The following is a 12,590-nucleotide window of genomic DNA, read 5'->3' as shown; positions in this document are numbered from 1 at the left end:
CAACTCCCTCCAATTGGAGGACATTAATGCTCCTTTGTTTGTCCACTTCTTCTGTACCCATAAATTGTCTACATGAGCACCCCAGCCCCAAGAGGAGGGATCCGACCGTGAGGATTTTTTGGGAATGGCGATTCAGACCCCTGCCTTGCTTTAGATGAGGAGACGAAATCCACCACTTTAGGTCCTTGCGTGTTTGCGGTTGTTATTACCATCTTCTTGTCCAGGGAGCTGTAATTTTTGGTTAGAATATTGTTTTGTAAACTTTTCATGTGAGCTTTGGCCCAAGGGACAGCTTCTATAGATGACGTTAGAAGACCTAACACCTTCATTGCATGACGGAAAGAGATCTTGTGATTGGACAGAAGTTTATGTACTCCCCTGTGAACAGATGATATTCTTTGCGGAGATAGTTTGATTGTCATTTGATTCGAATTCAGAACATAGCCTAGAAATTTTATTTGTTGAGATGGTATTAGAGAAGATTTTTCTTTGTTTATTAGGAATCCATGAGACTGGAGCATTTGTATGCTGGATTGTAGATGGAGGTTCAGTTGTTGGCTGGCACTTGCTATTAAAAGCCAATCGTCCAGATATGGGATACACCTTATACCTTCCAACCTTAGTGCTGCTGTTAAGACAATTGACACCTTCGTGAATACTCTCGGAGCAGAAGTTATGCCGAAGGGGAGGCATGTAAACTGGAGATTTGTAATACAAGTTGTCATCTAAACTGCTATTCTCAAGAATTTTCTGTGGCTGGGGTGAATCTGAATATGTAAATAAGCGTCTGCCAGGTCTATTGACACTATATAATCTCCCTTTTCCAGAACCATTAGAACTGATTTTAAAGATTCCATTATGAATTTCTTTAGATTTTAAAGATTCCATTTTGAAATCGATGATTAGCTTCCATTTCTTCCCTGGTTTGGGTACGGGAAATACTTTGGAATATACCCCGCTGAAATACTCTTCTGGGGTTCTGGTTCTAATGCTCCCTTTTGGATGAATTCTTGAAGTAGATGGAAGACAACTTGATCCCTGGAATGATTTATGTAGTATCGATCTGGGGGAAAATGTGCGAACTCTAGTCCGATTTTGACCGTGGACATGACCCAATCGTCTGTGGATGTGAAAGACCAGACGGGATAGAATAGTTTAGTCTTGCGCCAACTTTTGGCTTTAGGGTGGCGTCATAATTCAGAGGTTTTTTAGTTTCGATTTCCTCTTATATTCAGACCTTTCTTGTCTGCCCCGAAATCTTCTTTGTTTAGAAAACTGTTGTCTGTTTCTGAATCTAGGAGATCTGAACCTTTCCATTCGTTCAAGGATTCAATAATTTTTTCAAGTTGCGGACCAAACAGAGATGTTGGCTGAAAGGGAAGACTACAGAAGTGATTTTTGGATAATATATCCCCTGGCCATTGTTTAATCCAGAGTGCTCTCCTTGCAGTATTGGAGAGGCTCATGGAGCTTGCTGAGGATTTTACAATATCCAGAGGAGCATCACACAAAAAATCAGCTTTCATTACTGGAAAACATTGTTTTAAATCTCTTCTCTAGACACCCCATCTTCCAGATCATGGGATAGCTGGGATAACCAGATTCTTAAAGCTCTGGCCATTAGTACTGAAGATAGGTCAGCTACACAGGCTGCTGAAGAAGAAGCATAATCTCTTTTTAATAAGGTTTCTATTTTTCTATCCATGGGATCTTTTATAAGGGATGCTTCCGCCGCTGGAAAAATTGCTTTTTTAGACTGCTAAATCTACTTTGGGCACGGAAACCCATTGCGCAGAAACATTTTCATCCAATTTATAAATGGAATTTTGTCTGGATCCTGGATTTGATTTTTATTAGGTGTATCCCAGTCCTGTTTAATCCATTCATCCAGGACTGGATGCCCTGGAAACACATTCCCTTTTAGTCTTGGGGAAATAAAAAAAGTCTATCTGATTTGGATTTTACTGAGGTGTCTTTATCAGACTCTAATGTATGTTTTACTGCTTTAATTAATTCATGTATTTTTTTCTCTATGAAATATAAAAAAAATCATCAGAATCATTAGAAGACTTGTCAGAATAGATTTCTCCTTCAGACAGATACTCGTCTTCAGAGGAGGAAGAAATTAACTGTGGAGGTGGAGATTTGTTTGTATGTCTAGGCTTTTTATTTATAGACCTGACTTCATCAAATACTGAAGTAAGCTGCTCCTTAAACCACATAAGAAAGTTCCCTGACTGGATAGACGTAGTAGGTGACAGGCAATCCGTGCAGACATTAGTGTGTATTTCGTCAGGAAGAGGCTGTTCACATTTCTGACATAAACGATGCCTAGTTTTTATTTTCCTTTTGCTGGATTCCTCCTGTGAGGCAGACATCTATAGTTAAACATACAAAAAAGCCAATTAGGATGTATACAGCCAGATCCCTGATATATGCAAGGACAAAAGCAACATATAGGGAATGTAATTCTGCAGAGTAACCATAGAGATGCAGAGCAATAAAAGAATGGATCACTCCTAACTCAAAAAGAGTCAACAGCTTAATAGCAGGAAAAAACAGGCACACTTAGTGACCTAGATAGCTTTGAGTTAAAACACAGCCAAATACATGCTTAATAGTTGTAGCAGAGGCAGAACATACTGGATAAAAATCCTCTACTCTAAGCTAGAGGAGGAACATAACATCCAAGAAATCCAAGACATCCATCCTGCAGCCTGCAAACAATACCTTACTTCAAGCAGTCGACCCCCGGATCCCAAGAGTCACCATACTTACCGCAGTAAGCAGCGGGTGAGACGTTCTGGCTGAGCGCACAGGCGTCCTGCCGGAGTAAGCTTAAAAGCCTAACTTCCGGGACGCGCCCGTCGGGTGTCACGTGCACGGCTCTAGCTCCCCCCAGCCGCACGTGCACATAGTAAGACACCAAGCCGGAATATACATCGGCTGTGGAACGAGGCACTGTAAGTTTTTACACAGGGGAGGTGCACTCGTTCCACCTTCAGGCTGAGGGACAGGGAGCCTGTATACAAACGGGCAGGGATCGGGTCTTTTTGCAGGATGGTAGCAGGATGTTTAAAGTGTCCATCTGATACCTAGAGAAAAAAAGAATACAAGGCTCTGGTGTCATGTGTTATCCTATATAGCCTGCTAATTGCCAATTAATCAAGTCTACTGCTTTCTAATGTGTGTCTATCCAGGTTGTACCTAGGGGACTTTTCGTTATGTGCTACCAAGGACAATCTGGAAACGCACATTTGTTTATTTTTAAAATCTATTTTTTTTTTTGCTATATTTTGTATAGCAGGGTTTTTGCAAAAATGTAAAAAAAATAATAATTATAATTTAAAAATGTCCAAATTTCCCCTGTATACTAACAGAAATGGTCGCCCAAACTTCACAATCATGGTTGAACAATATACAGTCTCCCTTTCTCCTGTGATGTTCTTCCTGTGCCCTGAGTAGCTGGGAATTTTTTCGGACCACAATCTCCATTATCAGCAGTTGCTGCTGCTGCACAAAGAGACTCTGAGGATTAGGGCTCATGCACACGACAGTTGGATGCTTTCTGGTCCTTAAACTGTGGATACGTAAAACACAGATGCTGACCATGTGTGTTCTGCATTTTGCAGAATGGAACGGCCGGCCCCTAAAAGAACAGTCCTGTCCTTGTCCGTAATGCGGACAATAATGGGACATATTCTATATTTTTGCGAAACAGCCATACAAATGTACGGACACAGAATGCACACCCTTACTCTGGGCTCAACCCCACTTGGAAAGACTGCAGAGCCTGTGTAGACACTTCCCTTTCAACAGGAGAAAAAATGGGTGGTTCTAGCTGAGTGACCACTGGAGAACTGGTGCTCCTTCCAGTTGCAGCAGGACAGGGACTGACAATTAAACCTCATCATCCATATCACCCATTGCTCTTGATCTCACCATCATTTTGGCTTATCAGCGGAAGTCACCACTACTCCCCAGCAATAGGACCACACATAAAGTTGTATCTTATAAATTCACAGTGCTAAAGACTTTTCAGCCCCTCAGGCATATTTGAAGTCTTAATTGACCTGCAATGTACAAATAGGGTCTCATCTGTCAGATCCTCCAAGATGAACCTGTACCCTTTTGGGGCATTAATACTCTTTTTGGGCATTAAACTACATAACAGTCCCAGTTTTCAATGCTGCCAGATGCCCCCCAGCAGCCCCTGCACCCACTGCTCCAAATACATGTGTTGCTCGTCAGCTACTTGAATCAGGCATTGGACTGGTTCTGGTTCTTTCTCATTAGGGTGGAATTCTTGCTCATGGCTATCTCTCTGCGAACAAGTATGGCTCCTCTCCCTAAATGGATCCAGCAGACACCAAGATATTTTCCCCACAGCAATCCTGCCCATTTCTGCCAAAATGTAACTTGTTTGATGGTGTGGTAAGAAACATAACAGAAATTGTGGCAGTAAATTTTATATTTTTCAAAACTGGAACAGCAACAATTTGGCCTTTTCAGGAAATTGCATAGTCTTAGGCAAAATAGGTTCTTATCCTGGGTACAGGCACATTGTCATGAATAGTTTGTTGCTAAAGCAATGGCGGCACCAATTTTTCAATAGGTATCCATCTGCATGAGAATTAGCTTGTGGTTCTTGGGGCAATCTGTCAGTCAGCTTCTAAGACTAAGCAAGCTTATTTAGTCCTTCAAACTGCACTCTACTGAGTGAGATTCTACTGTCTTTGGTAGCACAAAAGCAGACAAGGTCCGCTAGTCAATGTGCCAATACCTTGCTCCCTACCACCAGGGATCCTTTAGATTGGACGGGCAACTCTGCCCAATCTAAAGGATCCCTTTAGAGCACAAGTAATGCAATGAACTCCCAACGCTGGCAACTGGGGTTGCCATCACGGTCTTCCTAATCAATAATGGTACCTGGGGCCAAAATTCCCCAACACAAAACTGAATGGGTACAGCCAAGTAATAACTGGTGACCCACCAGACCCAACAACACAACATACATAAAATCACACAATGGTTAAACAAAGTGTAACAGAGCAAGAACAGGAGACCCATGTTTAAGTCCTTCAGGACCAAGCCAGTTTTCACCTTAAAGTGAAACTGTCTTTTTTTGGAATGTATAGGGGCATTGATAATGACCATTTTTGTATTATTCTTTAACCCTTTCCTGATAAGTACTGTACAGCGCTGGTTGGGACTTTAAAGATGGTGCCGGCTCATGTAACACCGATCGAGGACTTTTAAGTAGTGTATGACAGAAGAAATCTAATTATTGCTTGTTTATAGTTTCCTGTGGAAAAAATAATAATGTTTTTTTTTATATATTTATATAAAAATTCTAATCAGTCTCCCACCTTTCCCCAAAATGAAAAAAATGTAAACAATAAAAAATACACATAATGGGCAATGCCACATGCCAAAACGCTGTACTATTAAAATATAAAAATATGTATGTCATACAGTAAATGGCAAAATGGAAAGTCAAAATGCACGATTTTTGGTCGCTTCACCTCCCACAAAAAAATTTAATAAAAATTTATGAAAAAGTCATACACACCCCCAAATGGTATCAATGAAAAGTATGGATCAACCCACACAGCTCTGTACACTAAACTACAAAAAGTTATCAGGACACTAAACTACAAAAAGGATCAGAATACGACGATGAAAAGAAAATAATAATTTCTAATAGTTTTTTTTTTCAGTATTAGAACACAAGAAAAACTATACATACATGATATCTCCATAATCGTACTGACCTGGTGAATTAAAGCAACAGGTCAATTTTACTATATAACAAAAATGTTCATTATTACTTAACTGTCCCTACACATTACAAAAAAAAATACAGTTACACTTTAAAGAATAATTTTGCCACGTGTTACTTTATGTGGTAATAACTTTGGAATATTTTTACTTATCCAATTGATTCTGAGAATCTTTACTCATGACACACAGTACCTCATGTGAGTGGTAAATTTGAGTTGATATGTTTTAGCTTTATTTATAAAAAATGTTTACTGAGAATTTGGAAAAATGTGCAATTTCCTACATTTGAATTTCTCTGCTTTTAAGACCGCTAAAGATACCTCAAAAATAGTTATTAACATTCAACATATTTCTATATTATTTTGGCATCATTTTGAAAATGTCATTTTATTTTTTATGACGTTAGAAGACTTCTGGTTTCACTCTTCCTTCTGTGTTCCTGGAAACGCAGCCCGGCCAGTGAACGGACCGAGACAGTACAAGCAGCAGCCATGGTGAGTGTAACCAGATGCCTTCTCAGAGTGTTTTGCCTCCAGTAGGTGAGCCCCACTCTCCTGACACTCTCAAAAAGCACTTAGCGATACTCCCTATGCGCGCTTCTCTTTTCCTTTGTTTACAATATCGAATCTCATTATACTAATTCACATAACTCATAATTATATATAGATATTGACTGATAAAGAATAATAATTTTGCCGTCAAATTAGTCTGAATTGTCTCACTGTCTAGTTTAGGCTACTTTCACACTAGCGTTCGGGCGGATCCGTTCTGAACGGATCCGCTCATAATAATGCAGACGGAGGCTCCGTTCAGAACGGATCCGTCTGCATTATTTTTAGCATATAACAGCTAAGTGTGAAAATAGCCTCGTACGGATCCGTCCAGACTTTCAATGTAAAGTCAATGGGGGACGGATCCGCTTGAAGATTGAGCCACATTGTGGCATCTTCAAACTGATCCGTCCCCATTGACTTACATTGTAAGTCTGGACGGATCCGCACGGATCCGCACGCCTCCGCACGGCCAGGCGGACACCCGAACGCTGCAAGCAGCGTTCAGCTGTCCGCCTGTCCGTGCGGAGGCGAGCGGAGCGGAGGCTGAACGCCGCCAGACTGATGCAGTCTGAGCGGATCCGCTCCATTCAGACTGCATCAGGGCTGGACGGCTGCGTTCGGGTCCGCTCGTGAGCTCCTTCAAACGGAGCTCACGAGCGGACCAGCGAACGCTAGTGTGAAAGGAGCCTTAGACGGTTAAAAAGAAAACTAAAAATCTTTATTGTGCTTGTAAATAAAAAGAAAAGAAAAAGGCATCACTCTTTATGTTTAGTTAAACACAGACAGTGCAAAATCCGATCTTGGTGTGCTGAATAAATGTTTGCACATATACCAGATTAGCAGACCCCCTTGTATGGTGTATACCTATTAGTCTGGAAACATCGGTATACTGTATACCAATCAAGCTACTATTGCAGGATAATTGTAAGCTGCCTAAAGATACAGTAGGAACGGGCGGCGTGGGCTGCACTGTGGCGCGCAGCACCAGCGATACTAGTGTCGGCTCCTTTACCCCTGATCCTGATGAGGTGTCCGCTCAACGCACACATGAAACGCATCGAGCAGGATCCTAGAGTAGGCTAATTAGGACTTAGCTTAGGAGCGGTTAGAGATGTGGCTCCCCACGTGCATCGACCTGTGTGTAGTGAATCAGATACAGAGCCGATGCGCTGTTAATTGAAGGGGGCACGTTTGAGTGCATCCAGTGTTCCTTGCATAGTCAGGGAATGCAACAAGTGTTGCTAAACGAACCCCTGACATCTATAGATATATTTTCTTTTTACAAGGGGCAGTTTTGGAAACATTTGCAATAGCAGCGTAATTGGCAAATAGATAGTGTCCAACTTCTCTGCAATACAGGTGAAACTCGAAAAATTTGAATATCGTGCAAAGTTCATTTATTTCAGTAATGCGACTTAAAAGGTGAAACTAACACATGAGATGGACTCATTACATGCACAGCGAGATACTTCAAGCCTTTATTTGTTATAATTTGGATGATTATGGCTTATAGCTTATGAAACCCCAAAGTCACAATCTCAGGTCCCCTTAGCTCAGGGGGTATGGATTAATTGGCTGACACTTTGAGCCTAAAATATTGAATATTTTCACAATATCTTAATATTATTTGCATTAATGCAACTCCTTTTAAATTGCATTACTGAAATAAATGAATGTTTGCACAATATTCAAATTTTTTGAGTTTCACCTGTAGTAGCTTGATTGGTATACAGTATACTGGCTAAACTGCCTCCTTCTGTTACCATGATTATTAATGTCCGATGTTTCTAGACTAATAGGTAGGTATACACCATACAAGTGGGTCTGGTAATTTCGTATATGTGCAAACATTTATTCAGCACACCAGCACACCATGATCGGACTTTCCACTGTCTGTGTTTATCTGAACAAAAAGAGTGACGTCTTTTTATTTTTATTTACAAGAACAATAAAGATGTTTTCTTTTCTTTTTAACCATCTAAACTAGACAGTGAGACTATATATAGATGTTGGATCTGCAAGTAGAGGTATCCTCATCACTGAGCATTTTTTTCATTCAAAAATATATGCAATATTTATCTAACAGAAGAGCAGCCCCCCCTTGTCCGCTTGACAAATAACAATTTCATCTAACTGCTTTAACTCTTCAAGGGCCTGTCTCTCACTGTGTGATAAACGATTAGGAAAAGGTAGATTACCCTCTAACTCCTGAAAGTGCTCAAGGGAGGGAGACGCAGATTGTACTGGATAAAATCCACGATTACGTGTAATAAACGCTTTACATTGATAAATATCATAACTATCAGAATGCTGCTGATGAGATATATACAAATGTATGTGTGTGAAAGACCGCATTGAGACGGTTGAAACGTTGCAGAGGGAATAAAAGATCCACCTTTTTTCACTTTACCTGGAGTGCTGCCTCATCTTTGGATATTTATTTACCTGTGGCCGTTTGAGCCTGCGGCTGAGAGGATGAGGACCTGCACCTGTATTCCTTGTCTTGTGCTGCTGGGACCCGTTTTTGGGGTTTTTATATATATATATATATATATATATATATATATATGCATATATATACTTTCATTGTTATTACTTCTTTTTCAGGATGACAGCTGCTTACTAACACCTATTTTACATGTATCGCCTGCATCTTTTAAAAGGAATATGTCACCTATATTTTTTTTCTGCCAGTTAAAACAAAAAAGTAACACATAATGTTTTTCTATTCTGTTTTCATTTTCTGTTTGTAGATTTCAGGAAACTTATGGGGTCAGGCATCTTTCCTGAGCTATTCTTAACAGTATTTAGAGATATGCTTTACAGCAGCCACCATGGGCTATAGACAAAAATGTGTAGGGGACCTCATTGATTCTATGGAACAGTTTTCTAGACATGCTGTGTGAGCTATGTAGATGTCACAGTGCAAGGAGAGAATTGATAAGATTTGACAATAACCTGTTGTGTATAGCGGGACCCTGTGTTACCTACAATCCTGAACATTCAAATTGCAACACCAAAAAGGAAAAGGTGTGGAGTTATGGAAATCACAGGATTAATAGACATGTTAATGATATGGAAATGCTAAAAAATGGACACAAAAACATCCTGATTTACTCAGTATTGCATATGAGCACCAGCCACAGAAATACATGCACTTGCACTCCTTGGCATGCTATTAGTGAGGTTATTAATAGTTGTCTGAGGAATGAATGCACTTGGGTATGCAAATCATAAAGATCTGCTACTAGCAGCTCCCTTTGCAATTGCCTACCAATGACATCCCAAATGTGCTCAATAGGAGACAAGTCTGCAGGTCATGGTAGTACATTTAGGCCACACAGGCAGCTCAGCAACATACAGCCTAGCATTGTCGTGTTGAAAAACGGTTTCTGGAAGAAGTTAACCAGGGCATCAATATGGGGCACCGATCACACGACGTTTGAGAAGATGGCACTACAAAGGCAAGAACCCAAAAAGAAGATATCCCTACTTTATTCTTTGATTAATTCCTCCAGCGGTCCAAGTAGATGCAAATTTATAGATAAGTGGGAAGAGGAGCTAGGCATTAAATTCGACAGCAGAGAATTGCCAAAATTACTAACAAATCCAGTGAAGGTCTCTAGATGTGTAAAATTGCAGGAGAATAGTTACAAAGTGCTTACTCGCTGGTATTATACACCGCAACGATTAAACATTATGTACCCAGAGGTCAGCTCCGTCTGTTGGCGGTGTGAGGTTACTTTAGGGATGCAAAGCCATATATGGTGGTCATGTCCTAAAATACAACTGTATTGGCAAGGAATTTGTGAAACGCTATCCAAGGTATATAAAATAACTATTAAAGCATCACCAAAATTGTGCTTATTTGGTATGGTGAAAGAGTCAACGACTTTGAGATCGAAAACATCTTCTACTTTATGTGGAATATTGTTAGCGGCGGCCCGCTTACTAGTAGCAGTATACTGGCGAAAGACAGATCCCCCTCCTTTGCAGCACTGGTTTATGAAAGGTGATCAGATTTATAGATTGGAACAAATCGCACACTGGGACTCTAGGTCACCCCAACGTTTCAATGACATATGGGGACCGTGGAAGTTGTTTAGAGGGTTCGCAGAATAACTAGTAGTTCTGTGAAGGAGTTTGAGGCCTCAAACTTGATATGAGATAATGCAAGAGTATGGAAAGATAGTACCCTTTACCCTCATCCCCTCAGACTTTCCTTCCCCCCCACCCCATTGTTTTTGTTTTTGTTTTTGTTTTCTGTCTCTATGCTTTTCTACACCTCACTGAGGAGTTGTTCTCCAGTCCGGGAATACCTCCAGTAACTGTATTCTACAGGCTGTATTTCTATATATGTCTCCAACATTTATAATGCTGTAAAGGCGTGCTGAGGTGTTTTTGCATTGTGAATTGTTAACTTTATTATGCCTATTGGTGTATACTCAGATGTCTATAACCAATAAAAACATTTATTAAATTAAAAACGGTTTCTGGAACACTTTAAAGAAATGGCCGTACACTGATTTCACTACTTGACCAATCTTCAGCTTTCTTTGCATCTGTGACAAAAGAAGGATTCATCGCTGAAGAGGATAGACCTCCATTTTAGTCTCCATTGCAATCCTGCAATGCACTATGATAGCCTTTTAGAGTGGTGGCATAAGGTAAATGAAACACCTGTAAGCTGAACACATGGCATGTAGCACAATGTCATGAAAACGGCTTCTGATGATTTGTGTAGAAAATATTTGCCACCCTAGGCTTCGGATGTGACATCCAATTTCACTTGTAGTACAGGATCGATCATCATTCTAATCAGATGATTCGTCTGTGCAGAAATTCTCCTCTGTGCAACTCTTGCTTGTCATTCCAGTTCATTGTTCTCCCAACCACCAGGACATGCAACATCAAACAATGCTGACATTTAAGCATAGGCACATAACGACCTGCCAAAGTGATATACTAAGGCCTCTCATTTCAATGATTCTGTCCCTCCCAGTTTGTGATAAGTGGTGATAACTAGCATCGCACAATCATCCCATGACTTGATCCAATTTTTAGGTCCCACATGCCACAGATTGTAATTAGGTGCTTGAAGATTTGATCATTTGCAGATCTTAGAGAAAATTGTTACTTACTCGATTTGCATAACCCTACCGCTTGTCCTTCTTGGTGCTGCACTTTCAATGTTGAGAAGTGTATATTATAGAGGTGTTTATCTGTCATTGTAATTCTGCTTATGATGATAATGATAGAAAGTTAGGCTTAATGGATGACATGGAAAATTTTAAAATAACATCGCCAAAAATTACTTAAAATATTAAAGGGAGTCAGTCACCAACCTGACCGGTTTTAAACCGATCACATAGTTTAGTGGGACACAAAGACATGACACAAATGGCACCTTTGTTTCAATTTTCAGATCATGCACAATGCATATCTCTTTGCCTCTGCCCGCAGTGGGCAGATCACTGTGCATGCCCGGGCCCGGCAGCAATGCGCGAAGGCCTATAGGGAAATATGATGTCACAGAGCCACAGGGCTGGCCGGAGTTTACTGAGGGGCGGAGTTAGGCGCGAGTGAGGCTGGGGAACTTGGGCACTTTCAGCAAACTTTCCACCCCTGGGCACTTGCGACTTCTCATTAGCATATCATAAAAACTACTTTTTGGGCAATTTGGATGATCTGAAAAATTAAACAAAGGTACCATCTGTGTCATGGCTTTGTGTCCCACTGAACTCTATGATCTGTTTAAAACCAGTCAGGTTGGTGACAGACTCCCTTTTAACATAAAAACCTCTGGGACCATTTTTTTATTATTTTGGGCTCCCGGTCTTCCCGCTGCCAATTTTTTTTCCAATTTGCATACAATATATTGGGAAGCTGGAAAAAATTCAAATCGGGTGGAAATGGGAAAAAAAATGCAATTCCACTAAAGTTTTATAGGTTTTAATACTTAAAAAAAATTATGAAAACATTGGAATTAGTTTTTTTTACATCTCCGTATTCTAATCTCCATAACCTTTTTACTTTTATGTTTACGGAGCTTTATTAGAGCTCATTTTTAACATGGCCATCTGTACTTTTTCATTGATATCATTTTGGAATGTTTATGATCAATTTTTCGGGAGAGGTGTAGTGATAAAAAAAATTGGTAATTTTTTTTTCTTTTTCTGATGTGTTTTAGTTTAATAAATTAGGTATTTTGGGCTGCGGTGATGCCTATGATCTTTATTTTTTTTATTGTTT

General features: G+C 40.1%; 1 protein-coding gene across 2 annotated transcripts in view; it reads right to left on the bottom strand.

Annotated features, from left to right (window-relative positions):
• The window catches only part of LOC122943678 (beta-1,3-galactosyltransferase 2-like), a 97,450-nt gene that overhangs the window by 66,915 nt on the left and 17,945 nt on the right, over positions 1-12,590 (bottom strand). The gene's annotated exons all lie outside the window — the stretch shown is intronic.

The sequence above is a fragment of the Bufo gargarizans genome, chromosome 7 (assembly GCF_014858855.1).
Source record: "Bufo gargarizans isolate SCDJY-AF-19 chromosome 7, ASM1485885v1, whole genome shotgun sequence".
Classification (NCBI taxonomy): Eukaryota; Metazoa; Chordata; class Amphibia; order Anura; family Bufonidae; genus Bufo; species Bufo gargarizans.
This window is presented reverse-complemented; position numbering and strand designations above follow the sequence as displayed.